Here is a 13,056-nt window from a genome sequence, read left to right on the forward strand (position 1 = left end):
CGGCTTTCTCACAAATGCTGGTGAAGCGGTCGGCGTGGACGAGTCGACAGCAAGCCGGGCAGTAAGAAGAGTCGTTGTCGCATTGAAACGGAACGCCGCAGCCTGGACACGGTAAGAGCCGCCGTTGTCATTTCATCCATTTTACCTAATTGTGATGTTTCTTGACCAGTAGAGTCAAGGCAGGAAGAAATAGAAGTGTTTTAAATCGTATACCTTTATTTAGAGGTTGTTGTGATATACAGGGCCCATAGTGGACGTTAGTGACAGCGAAGCAATATTTTCAGGAACGTTTATTTTTTCACTTATTACGGTCATAAGCGTTTATTGCCTTGATCGAGCACAACGGTTTACTAAGTTAGGTTTATAGTACCGATTGCGCACCTTGACGAGGTTTGCATCATGAAGGGTCTACAACAAGTTTTCTTTTTTTTTTGAAGGCTTGCCATGTGGCATAGAATGAGGCTGTCTTTAAACTTAAAGGTAATCATGCAGTCTATTTTCTTCAAGGAATCGGAGCAAGCTCCGGCTCTTAATTTGTCCTTTAGCCACAAGTTCCTCCTTTGTAGCCGACAGTCGATCCAACTTCTTGTAGTCGTCTTATTCTTGACGGCTGCATTCCTGGGCATGTCCATAAAATGTAGTGAAGATCCACCTCGGCAGCTGTCCTTGGACACTTAGGGCATGTGCTCTGAACTGCATCCTCTTCAGAGCCCCGTCGGCACGTCACCGATGGAGTAAGGGACGACAAATCTTGCTGCGCTATAGCATCAGCGTGGAACTTTATCTCGGTTTTATGCCGCTACATGATTGCCTGCAACTGTAAGCGATGAATATGCGCACCAGAAGTGATATAGGCTTCCTGCTTTACAGCTGCAGCCATCCCAGGATGAGCTGCCGGGCTGCATGAGCGACTTTCTGTGCTGCTGGAGGTTTCCCTGGCATCGATGCCACTCATGTCAAGATCTAGGCCCATGAGCTGTATGACGAAGCGTACATATAAATAGGCATTTCTACCACTCCATCTTCATGCAGCTTGTGGTGGACAGGAAGTGTCAGATCCTCCATGTGGTCGCAAAGTGGCCCGGTGGCACATACGACGCACCAGTGCTCACACACAGCGCCCTCGCTCAGCTCTTCAAATCGGGAAATCGGGCACATACACCGGCATCCTGCTGCAGTGGCTATCCATGCAGACTTTGGCTCCAGAATGCGAACATGTGCGGCAAAAAGCGATACAGCGCAGCTCACGGCACCTCCAGAGCAGTGATTGAAAGGTAGGTGCACAGCACATTCTAAATATTGGATTGCATGGTATCCCGGACACTGACCGGTTGTGGATATCCGTGTTGTTCGAACAGCTTGGTACAGTTGCAAGCGTTGCTGAGCGAACAATGTATGCTGAAAGAAATTGACTGATGTCGCATTTGTTTACTAGTTAAGTAAGACTGCAGTCAAATAACTTTGGCCAAGCCTGTATGGGGGGAGGTGAAGGGGAGCTTTTGAGCAAACAAACAAATTATGGTTAGGTGTCAGTCAAGTTATATTTGTTGAATGACACATATCAATATTTACTTAGCAATTCGATTTGTCCAAAAATCATAGCATTATTTTGTCATTGGAGCATGATATATATTTCCTTAAATGAAGGTATCAAAATATTTGCATTCATTAATGGCGCAAGGGTATTTACTGCATTACATTGCACCGGACACGTTTACAGGTTGTGTGATAGCCTGGAAGAACAAATGCTCAAAGCATACATTCCATGTACAGCATATTACGAAGCTGTCAGTTCCATAAACCACAGGTTACTCGGAGCAGATGTGGCTTTTTTTGAAATTCATCCTGATGAAGAGAAATTTTTATTATTCTACATATGCATTCACTTTGACTGCAGCAACTTGCATTACGCGCGTCACCAGCTTTATAGTAGCAGTGCATAGCCCACTCACCATGCTTTTTTTGTAGGACAATAGGGCAGCTGAAACGCTGCTTGCATTCCCTCCATGATCAGCAGCACATGTCACTGGACCATGTGTGTACCAGCATCATGACGAGATGCTAATTCCACAATGTGTCCCAGGAATATGCGTGCAGCATAGGCAAGCACACGGAAGTGCAAGATGAAGTGTCTGCACATGTTTATCCTCACTGGGGTTATAGATTTATGCTGCGCAAAGGCATGGTGCAGCATGATGTCTCCTGCTTTAAGTACAGTTACATGCAATAAATTATGTCTGTGCTGGTCACTGAGTTTAGTGTTTTCACTGCGTGTCTTCTCATGAACGGATAACTATGCAAATATGCTTATTTTATTATGTGCTACGTCAGTCTTGTACTGACATCCTGAAGCCTACACAAGATTGTGCATTGAAGTATTTGCTGTTGAGCTGTTTAACATTGCAGTACATATAGAGCATAATAACAGATGGAGCAGAAACATCTCCTTTTTACTTCATTTTGGTTGTAACATCCGATTCGAGACATGTAAATAGGAGATTATATTTGAGCATGAAGCTTATTGTCTACCTGCAGTGGAGTTACAGTGGTTAGGGTGCTCGACTACTGCACCTGAAGATCAAGGATTGAATCCTGGCCATGGTGGGCACATTTCGATGGAGGCAAAAACATAGGTGCCTGTCTGCTGTGCAATGTCAGTGAATGTTAAAAGATCCGAGGTGGTCGAAATTTCCCTACCTCTCCACTACTGCATCTCTCGTAGCTTGAGTCACTGTGGGATGTTAAGCCCAATCAATGAAACCAAGCGTAACCTTAATATCGGTTACACCAAGAGTTGGCTCAATGTGGTAAAGTAGGGTACTTAACAGAATACAGACATGTTTTTAAGCTGTGAATTTGTTATTTTAATACCTACAATATATATTTTGTTAGAGCCTGTGCAGTAAATTCTTAAACATGAAATATGTTTTTCCATCACTCAAAGATTGCCATTTTGTCAAATACTTGCATGGTATCCCAGTGCAATGGTAAACTCTGGGAGACTTGGTGAATGTGTGCAAAAGTAGAAGTCCGGGCTACCATGTTGTGGTAGGTGTTCACAGCCCCAGGTTTTGTATAAATTGTCGTTGTATGGCATCCATGGCAGATATGCTCGGACGAGCCATATGGCATAAAAATAAAACGCGAGCTACCTGCTCAAAGTGTAATGCGTAATTTTGCCATCACCGTTCAATGATCACACCTGTATTATTGACAGTGCTTACATTGCAATTACAGTTGCGACAACCGAAGAATATACATAGGGCCACAAAAAACTGTCTCATTATTTGCAGGTACAATATTCAACACATTTTGGTTAACCTTGTATTGGAATGTTTATAGCCTTTTGTAGCACTCCTCACCCACCGTGATTCAAATCATGTGCATGTTTTGTTGTGTCCAGTTTTTATGTGAACTAAGTTTTTCTGCATTATACTTTTGCAAGTGCTTCAAAATTATTAATTCCACCCTTTGAGACTAATACCTACAACCCTTACAAACTGTTTGTTATTTATTCTCTGCTGCTCACTATGTAGTTTGACCTGCACAACAAATATCAGCATGTCTGGTGTGTGTGTAAGGCATCTACAACTGTCATTTTGTACTTTTCTCAAGTATATGTTGTTTTGCTTGTATGATAATATTTCTTGCCAATGTGGGCCACCATTTCCTCAATTGTATGCTGCGAGAACAGTATGTGCAAATGATTTTGCTCAATGTCGTGCTGGTGCTGGTCACATGCTTGCATTAAATCACCTCAAGGGCTATTGACCTTGCATATCTGTATCTGGTTGCAATACTACTCGGAACCTGTGCACATACAACACCAAGAACAGGCCAGAATTATGTGACTGGAAGAAAAGTAACTGGTCGTTTTTGTTTATCTGCAGGAAAAAACAGTGAGAGCAAATGCTGTGGCTGCACAAGTATACCACATTACTGTCATGGTGGCAACTGCTGCAGTCATATGAACAGCTGTATTTGTCAACAATACTGTAACATATTTGTGTCATTTGTGTTTCAGGAATTGGGATGTGGAGTACTGACATTTTTATATACAAATCGAGTACATTTGTGAGGAAGAATGCATGTAAGTGGGCAGATCACAGAGAAGGAGGAAGAGAAAGTGATTTTGTGAACCAGCTGACTGCAAGTTAGGCCACCCTTTGTCTTAAAAGCCTTAAAAACCTTTGTCTCCTTGATCCCTAGACATTTGAAAATTGTATACATATGGTATGGGTACCAGGTCACAGCAATGTCACTTTAAATGAATATGCTGACAATTTGGCAAAAGAGTCCCTTAATGGCCCCGTATTATCTATCCTTCCGGCGACGGCGTACATCACCGCAGCGAGGTTTCGAAGAAACGTTCTATTAAATATGAAAAATGGACATCTTTTAAAATCTGATGACTACCTGCATCTAAATTATTCTTGGAATAGAAAATTATGTCATTCACGGCAACTTGAGATTTCTCTGACAAGGCTGCGATGCCGTATTCCACCTTTAAATTTCTACCTTACAGGTCTGGTTTGGCACTGTCTCCCGTCTGCGCATTTTGCGGTGAACAAGAAACATTAGATCACTTTTTATTGTTTTGCCGCCGCTTTACTACGTTGAGAAAACAGTTGATGGAAAAGCCATTGCAACAGCTTGGCCTTAGTTTAAGCAGCTCGACATTGTTATCATTTGGCGCCACCATCCTTGGGCACAGTCACAGGTCTGTTTTTAGCGCCATGCAAAATTTTTTACTGGACTCAAATCGTTTGCCTTGCTAAATATTTAAACATCACTTGTTCTACAATTGCAGTGTCAATCTCCCGTGAGTGTTACCACTTTTCATTTTATATTTCACTTATTTCCCGTTTTGTTTCCTTTCCTCTACCACTGAAATCATTTTTTTTATGCAAGTATACTAAAAAAAATTCTTTGCTGCCCAATTCTTGGCCGATTACCCTCTGTGGGTATGTGCCATAAGTTATTTGGACAACAACAACAGCAACAATAGGCCACCCCTGCTCCGGTCCTGCTCGCTACCAGTGCCCGCTACCAGTGCCTAGATCCCCACTTAACACTTAGTGGAGGTCGCGGGATTTCTCTTCCATTTCCTCGTCCTGGAGCTCCGCAGCCGCCGAATTCCTACCTCAATGACAGACTCCAGCACTTACACCACCGGCCCCGCTACCTCCGCCCCTTCTATTCCATGCTCCGGGGTGCTTCGCCAGCGGAACCCGCCGGTCTTCAGCGGTACCGACGATTAGGACGTCGAGGACTGGCTTTCTTCGTATGAACGCGTAAGCACCCACAATAAGTGGGATGACATCCTAAAACTTAACAACGTGATCTTCTACCTGACCCAAGTAGCAAAGTTATGGTTCACAAATCACGAGGCTGACATTCCAACTTGGGCCTCGTTCAAATCCCTATTTGTTGATGACGGTCGACCTGCGGTCCGCAAGCTTCGCGCCGAACACCGTTTGTTCGAGCGGATGCAGCAGACAGGAGAAACCTTTACCAGCTGCATCGAAGACGTTTTAGATTTGTGTCATCGTGTAAACCCATCAATGACTGAAGCCGAGAAGATTCGCCACATCATGATGGGCATCCACAAAGGCGTATTCAACATTCTGATGGCAAAAGAGCCCCGTACTGTAAGTGAGGTTGTCACGATGTGTCAAAGCTACGAAGACTTTCGTCGGCAACGCATCGTCCCTCGACAACCTGAAGCCACGATCGTGGCTATGTCTGACGCCCCTGTCAGCTCCACACTAATTCAAGAAATTAAAGACTTCGTACGGGAAGAAGTTGCACGGCAATTATCGCTATTTTCAAACGTTCCGCATACCAGCTCACACCTGGCTCCGACCATACGCCAGGTTATTCAGGAACAAGTTGCCGACGCACTTCCGCCCCCTCGACAACCTACTCTTCATTCCGCACCACTGGCAGCTCCGCTCATTCATGCCGACGCTGTTCCGACGTCCGGACCCACTCCACTGTCTTATGCTGAGGTTGCCGCAAGACCACCCCCTCCTACGCCTTTGCCGTCGTATGGTCCACCTCAGCGCGCATTTTTCACTCAGCGTCGTGCGCAGCCTATTCTACGCCCTTGGCGCACATCTGACAACCGGCCAATTTGCTTTGAATGTGGTCTCCCTGGCCATGTTGCACGACTGTGCCGCCGTCGCCCGACACCGTACGCTTTCGATCAGAGCCCGGCTGCCTACGCACAGCCGCCGTCCCCACCCCGTGCGCCACCTCAGCCCTCGTCTCACTTTGACCACTTCTTGCACGACCACCGCTCAGCCTCTCCGCGTCATCGCTCGCCGTCACCGATGCGTCGTCGCTCTACCTCGCCAATGCCGGAAAACCACTAGACGCAGTTCCGCAGGCAAGAACTGCGCTTTCGTCGACAAGTGAAAGTCCTGCTTCGTCACCTAATAATTTAATCGAACTTACCATTGAAAATGTTTGTACTCTTGCGCTTGTAGATACTGGTGCTGCTGTGTCGGTTATTAACGTTAGACTATGCTGCTTGTTACGAAAAGTTGTTTTGCCGTATTCTGGGATTTCTTTGCGTACCGCCACTGCTCAGCACATCGCACCGCTCGGTACCTGCACGGCGATCGAGTCACCATTCAGGACGTTCTCTATGTCATCAGTTTTATCGTTCTCCGTGACTGCTCCCATGACATTATTTTAGGGTGAGACTTCTTGTGTCGCAATCGCACCGTAATTCATTGCGCTCGTGCCGAGGTAGAGCTTTCTCCGCTGAGCCCCGCACCGACCGCCGTTAACGTTCTTGGGGAAGCCAAATGCCACGTTGCGGATGCTACTGATATCCCGCCTTTATCTGCCGCTATTGTGCCTATAAATGATGCATCTCTTCATGACTGCATAGTGCTCTTCACACCATCTTCCGTTTTCGTCTCGCGACGCTGTCTTCCCCTACCTTGCGCCGCCCTTAGTGTACGAAGCGGCCGCACCGAACTAGCCATTACTAACGATTCGTTCTATCCACTCACGTTGCAATGTGGCGAATGCGTTGGACATGCCGACCCTGTTCGATCAGAAAATTTTGTTACCATCCCGCCGCTTCTCTCCGCCTGTGCCGACACATTCTCCGATAGCATAAGTGCCCTTAGTCCACCTCGTTCCTCGTCTCCTTCATCGCCTCTTGCTGCCTTTGACAAAGCCATCGACAGTGCTCTCGCTCCAGATCAACGCGCCAAGCTCTTCGACTTGCTGAACCGATTCCGAACTTCCTTTGACATCCAGCAGCCATCCTTGGGTCGGACATCAACTGTTGTCCACCACATCTATACTGGTACGCCTGCCCCGTTACGCCAACGTCCGTATCGTGTATCAGCCTCAGAGTGCCGCATTATTGATGAGCAAGTCGATGAGATGCTCAGTAGAGGTGTTATTCAGCCCTCCAGTAGCCCTTGGGCGTCCCCGGTCGTTTTAGTCAAGAAGAAAGACGGGTCTATTCTATTCTGTGTGGACCACCGCCTTAATGCGATGACATTAAAGGACGTCTATCCGCTACCACGCATAGACGACGCGCTGGATACTTTGCATGGAGCAGTATTTTTCTCTTCAATCGATTTACGATCTGGCTACTGACAAGTTCCAATGGCTGAAGACGTTGGCCCAAGACAGCTTTTGTCACCCCCGACGGGCTCTATGAGTTCAACGTCATGCCGTTTGGCCTGTGTAACGCTCCCGCCACCTTTGAACGCATGATGGACAATATTCTCCGGGATTTGAAGAGGCACACATGCCTCTGCTACTTGGATGACATCGTCGTATTTTCATCCGACTTCGCGACCCACCTAACTCGCCTTGAAACTGTCTTGCAATGTCTTAGCGACGCTGGTTTGCAGCTCAATCTGAAAAAGTGCCATTTCGCCGCTCGCCAACTTAGTATTTTAGGGCATTCAGTGTCCAAGGATGGCATCCTTCCTGATCCATCTAAACTTCGCGCTGCCGCTGAGTTCCCGAAGCCAACATCTATCAAGCAACTACGCAGCTTCATAGGCTTATGCTCCTATTTTAGGCGTTTCGTCCGGAACTTTGCGACCATCATTGCTCCTCTGACTCGACTTCTCAGCGCCGACAAAGATCTTTCTGCCTGGTCGCCGGCTTGCGATACTGCTTTTACGAAATTGCGCACGATACTTAGCTCACCCCCTGTATTGCGCCATTTCGATCCGGCTGCTCCTACCGAAGTGCACACCGATGCCAGCGACGCCGGCCTCGGCGCTGTTCTTGCCCAACGAAAACCCGGTGTTGATGAATACGTTGTGGCGTCCGCAAGTCGAACGCTGACCAAGGCCGAGACCAACTACTCGGTGACAGAAAAGGAATGCTTGGCAATTGTTTGGGCGCTTCAGAAATTTCGGCCATACTACACAGGCCTTTAATGCAGCGGTGGAGACTTCCAGCGTGGACCTCCAGTCACCATCTCAAATAGAGAGACTCATTACTTCCTCTCTCAGTGAGAACACTCGCTATGTTAGTGTGCCGGTGTCAGTGTCCAGCATCGACGTGGAATTCGAGCGGCCTCGCGCAATCCGTCGGCGGGGTGAAAGGAAGTACAGAAGAACGAAATCCGCGCAAGATCTCGCACTTTCTCGCCGAGCTAAACGACAAGTTTTGCGCCACCTGGAGAGGTTAGGACGACAACGTTGGAGACAGTTCTGCTCATCACTGGATCCCCGTAAGTCCCTGTCGCGTATCTGGCATGTTGCGAGAAGCTTGCGCACACCTCCGCGCGAAAGGCACCCTTTTCGTGCCCTGGCCCTTTACCAACACCGCAATGAAGTTGACGTAGCTGAAGATTTTTGTAACATGGTTGTGGGCACAAACTAGGCACAGTTACCAATTTCAGAGGTTTTTGCACCACCTTCGCCGAATGATCAATACGACGTGCCCTTTACAATAGCTGAATTAGACGCCGCTCTTGCTTCTTGTCGGCATTCATCTGCACCTGGTCCTGACGGGATTACTTATTCAACCTTATCAACCCTAGGCAAGGATGGTAGAACTGCACTACTTAATTATTTCAATGATATATGGGCTTCTAGTACTGTTCCTGAACACTGGAAAATTAGCCGCCTAGTTGCTGTTTTGAAGCCTGGAAAGCCTCCTCTCGAACTTACCTCATACCGGCCAGTTGCCCTAGCAAGCTGTGTTGGAAAAGTTATGGAGCGCATGGTGCTGGCAAGACTTGAGTGATATCTAGAGAGTAATGAACTTTATCCGATTATGATGACTGGATTTTGCCGCGGACGCTCTTCCATTGACAGCGTCATCGACCTTGTGGCGACAGTAGAACACGAAAAGCCTCACTGTCGACTAGTAGCTGCTGCATTTTTAGATATAAAGGGAGCTTACGACAACGTCCTCCATGAAGCTATTCTTGATGGACTTGACGACGTGGGAGTTGGTGGCCGGCTGTACTTGTGGATTGTAAGCTATCTCAGCGGCCGCTCTGTTTACATGACTGCGCCTGAAGGAGATAATACCCGCTTTAAGGTCGGTCGTGGAGTTCCACAGGGAGGAGTTCTCAGCCCAACTTTATTTAACGTTGCGCTAATTGGCCTGGTGAGTGAACTGTCAACTAACATCCACATAAGTGCATATGCTGACGACATCTGCATCTGGGCCTCTGGTTCGACGCGCCCACAACTACGTGCGAGACTGCAACGAGCTGTGTCATCAACATCGATGTACTTACAGCGTCAAGGTTTATTTTTAGCGGCAGAAAAGTGTGCAGTGATCGCGTTTACGGGAAAATGTGACAGCCGCTACCCGATTACCCTTCATGGAGTCGTAATACCATACGTCTCCAGGCACAGATTCTTGGGAGCAATTATTGACCACCGTCTATCTTGGTCGAAACATATTACTATGGTGAAGAAAAGGCTAATTAAGTTTTGCCATGTACTTCGTTACATAGCTGGCATCAAATAGGGTCCAACTGAGCGCTCCTTAATACGGCTTTACGAGGCTCTGTTTGTTGGCTACATCCGGTACAGTCTCCCAGTACTCTCTAGTATGAGCATTTCCTGCTTGCGGACTTTAGAGAGCGTGCAAGCGCAGGCACTGAAAATATGCCTTGGACTGCCCAGATGCACCTCTAACAAAGGCGCAATTGAAGAGGCACATGCTCGCCCAATGTCCATATACTTGTCACACGAACCACTTCGTGCATATTTACGAGCACTTACAAGACACCATTTTCACCCACTCAGCAAGATTCTGGATGAGAGGCCGGACTGCAGTTTTACAAGTGCACTCCGCTGCCATCAGTCGCAAGTACCGACAGGACATGCCCTCCCATATCGTCCCACCCAATCACCATGGACGATGGATAAACCTTTGGTGCACCTTCGTGTTCCCGGAATACTAAAGAAATCAATGGTACCAATTAGTGGACTCAAACAACTTACTCTGGCACACATCTGGTCAGAATATCCCAATTATATTCACGTATACACCGATGGATCTGTGTCAGCACAGGCATCCGCTGCAGCTGGGGTCATAGCAGCTCAGAAAACGACTCTACATTCCCTTTTTGGACATACCTCTACACCAACCGCTGCCGAACTTGTAGCCATTCGGGAATCTATTCGCTACATATGTGGGGAACCACCTCAAAAAGGGTGTATATTCACGGACTCGAAGACTGCATTTCAAATTTTGGAAAACTTCTTACGCCACACTGCCTATCAGTCCCTGGCACTAAACATTATGGAGCTCATCACATCTGCCCAGCTGCAAGGCCACATGATAATGTTTGAATGGATCCCTGCCCACTGCGGCCTCCATGGGAATGAGCAGGCCAATGTTGAAGCGAAAAGCGCACTCATCAATGGCTTCCAAACAGCTGTGCCTTTTTCAAGAGCGGATACGACGTGTCTTCTAAAGAGTTGTATGAATATTGCTACAGCAGCTTACTGGGCTCAACCAGACGCCCGACACATCCGTCTAAGAAGGAACGATCAAACATTTAAATTTAATGTTCCGCGTGATATTCCGCGTCATCAGGCATGCTTGATACATAGACTTCGTTTACACGCGGCTTTCACGCGCAAGTACTTACATTTAATTGGACAGATGGACTCACCAGAATGCTCAACTTGTGGCATCCCAGAGACTGTGGACCATGTATTATTGGTGTGCCCAGAGTATGCGAACGAAAGAAATGTGCTAGCTGCTTCCTTGAAGCGTTTGGACAAGAGGCATCTTTCGGAGGAACTGCTGCTGGGCGCTTGGCAGGACAAGGGAAAGGGCGTCCAGGTAGTGCGTGCTCTTTGCCGTTATTTGAGCGCCAGCGGACTTGATTCGCGCTTGTAAAGCAAGCTGCTGTGTCTGTATATATATATTTCATATGCGTTCTCCCACATCGTCACCCATCATGACCTTCTTTCTTCTCTCCTTCCCCTTCCCCAGTGCAGAGTAGCAGGCCAGATTTGAATTATTCGGGCCAACCTCTCTGCCCTTTCCTTTCAATAAATCCATCTATTCTATCGGCCATACTTGTATGGGCGCCCATTTGATGTTGTTACGGACCACCACGCTTTATGTTGATTGCTTCACTAAAAGACCCCACCGGCCGTCTCGCCCGCTGGTCGCTTAGACTACAAGAGTATGATATCCGAGTCATCTGTCGTACAGGGCGAAAGCACTCCGACGCAGACGCTTTATCTCGCTCGCCAGTGTCGCCTGACGCTCCGTTGTCCCCTGCCTCCAGCTCCGCCTTGTCTTCCTTGTCCATCGACGACATGCCATCAGAACAGCGCAAGGATCCGTGGTTTACATCACTAATCGATCTTCTTACGAACTGGTCACTTTCACCGGCTCCTCGCGCCCTTCGTCGTCAAGCGCAGCATTTCGCCCTTCGTGACTATCTTCTCTATCGACGCAACTATTTGCCAGATGGCCGTAAGTGGCTGCTCGTCGTATCTCGCCACCTTCGAAGTGATATCTGCGCATCTTACCATAACGATCCGCAGTGTGGCCATGTGGGTGAATTTAAGACATATGAACGGCTGCGACAGCGCTTCTACTGCCGCGGTATGTATACCTTCGTCAGTAAGTATGTGCGTTCGTGCATCAATTGCCAACGTCGCAAGCCGCCTCCTCTCCATCAGCCGGCTCCACTACAGCACCTTCCGTGCCCATACCGACCATTCGATCGTGTTGGCATCGATTTGTATCGACCTCTGCCGTACACACCTGCAGAAATCGTTGGATAATCGTGGCCGTCGATCACCTTACTCGCTATGCGGAGACAGCAGCACTTCAGGATGCCACGGGACCCACTATCGCGTCCTTTCTTCTTCATCATTTCATCCTGCGGCACGGTGCCCCCCGAGAACTTCTAAGTGATCGAGGCAAATCTTTCCTATCCGAGGTTGTCGAAGCGCTCCTACGCGAATGTCAAACCATCCACCGGACAGCCAGCGCGTACCACTCTCAAAGACTGACAGAGCGCTTCAATCGCACACTAGGTGACATGATGTCCAAGTACATCGCCTCCGATCACTCCGATTGGGACAAGATTCTCCCATTTATAACCTACGCCTACAACACCGCCGTTCAAGCAACTACCGGATTCTCGCCATTTTTTCTGCTGTACGGGCGTGAACCTTCGTCTCCACTCGACACCATCCTTCCCTACCGTCCTGATATCTCAGAGTATACATCGCTTTCAGCAGCTGCCAGGCACGCTGAAGAATGTCGCAAACTGGCTCGCTCACTCACTTCGGACGAGCAAGCCCAGAAACAAGCGCACAGCGACAGCATCCACTCTGTCCACCAATTTTATCCCGGTTCTTCCGTGTGGCTCTGGGTTCCATCGACACCACCCGGTCTGACCAGCAAGTTTATTTCCAAGTACCACGGACCCTACCTAGTGCTCCAACAGACTTCTCCCGTGAATTACCTAGTTGAACCGCTCGCCGCATCCACCGACCTTCGCCGCCGTGAGCGTGAGATTGTTCACGTCGACCGTTTGAAGCCTTACTACGATCCCGCATTCCTTTC

The sequence above is a fragment of the Amblyomma maculatum genome, unplaced genomic scaffold (assembly GCF_055883805.1).
Source record: "Amblyomma maculatum isolate TAMU_Amacu unplaced genomic scaffold, ASM5588380v1 scaffold_13, whole genome shotgun sequence".
Taxonomy (NCBI): domain Eukaryota; kingdom Metazoa; phylum Arthropoda; class Arachnida; order Ixodida; family Ixodidae; genus Amblyomma; species Amblyomma maculatum.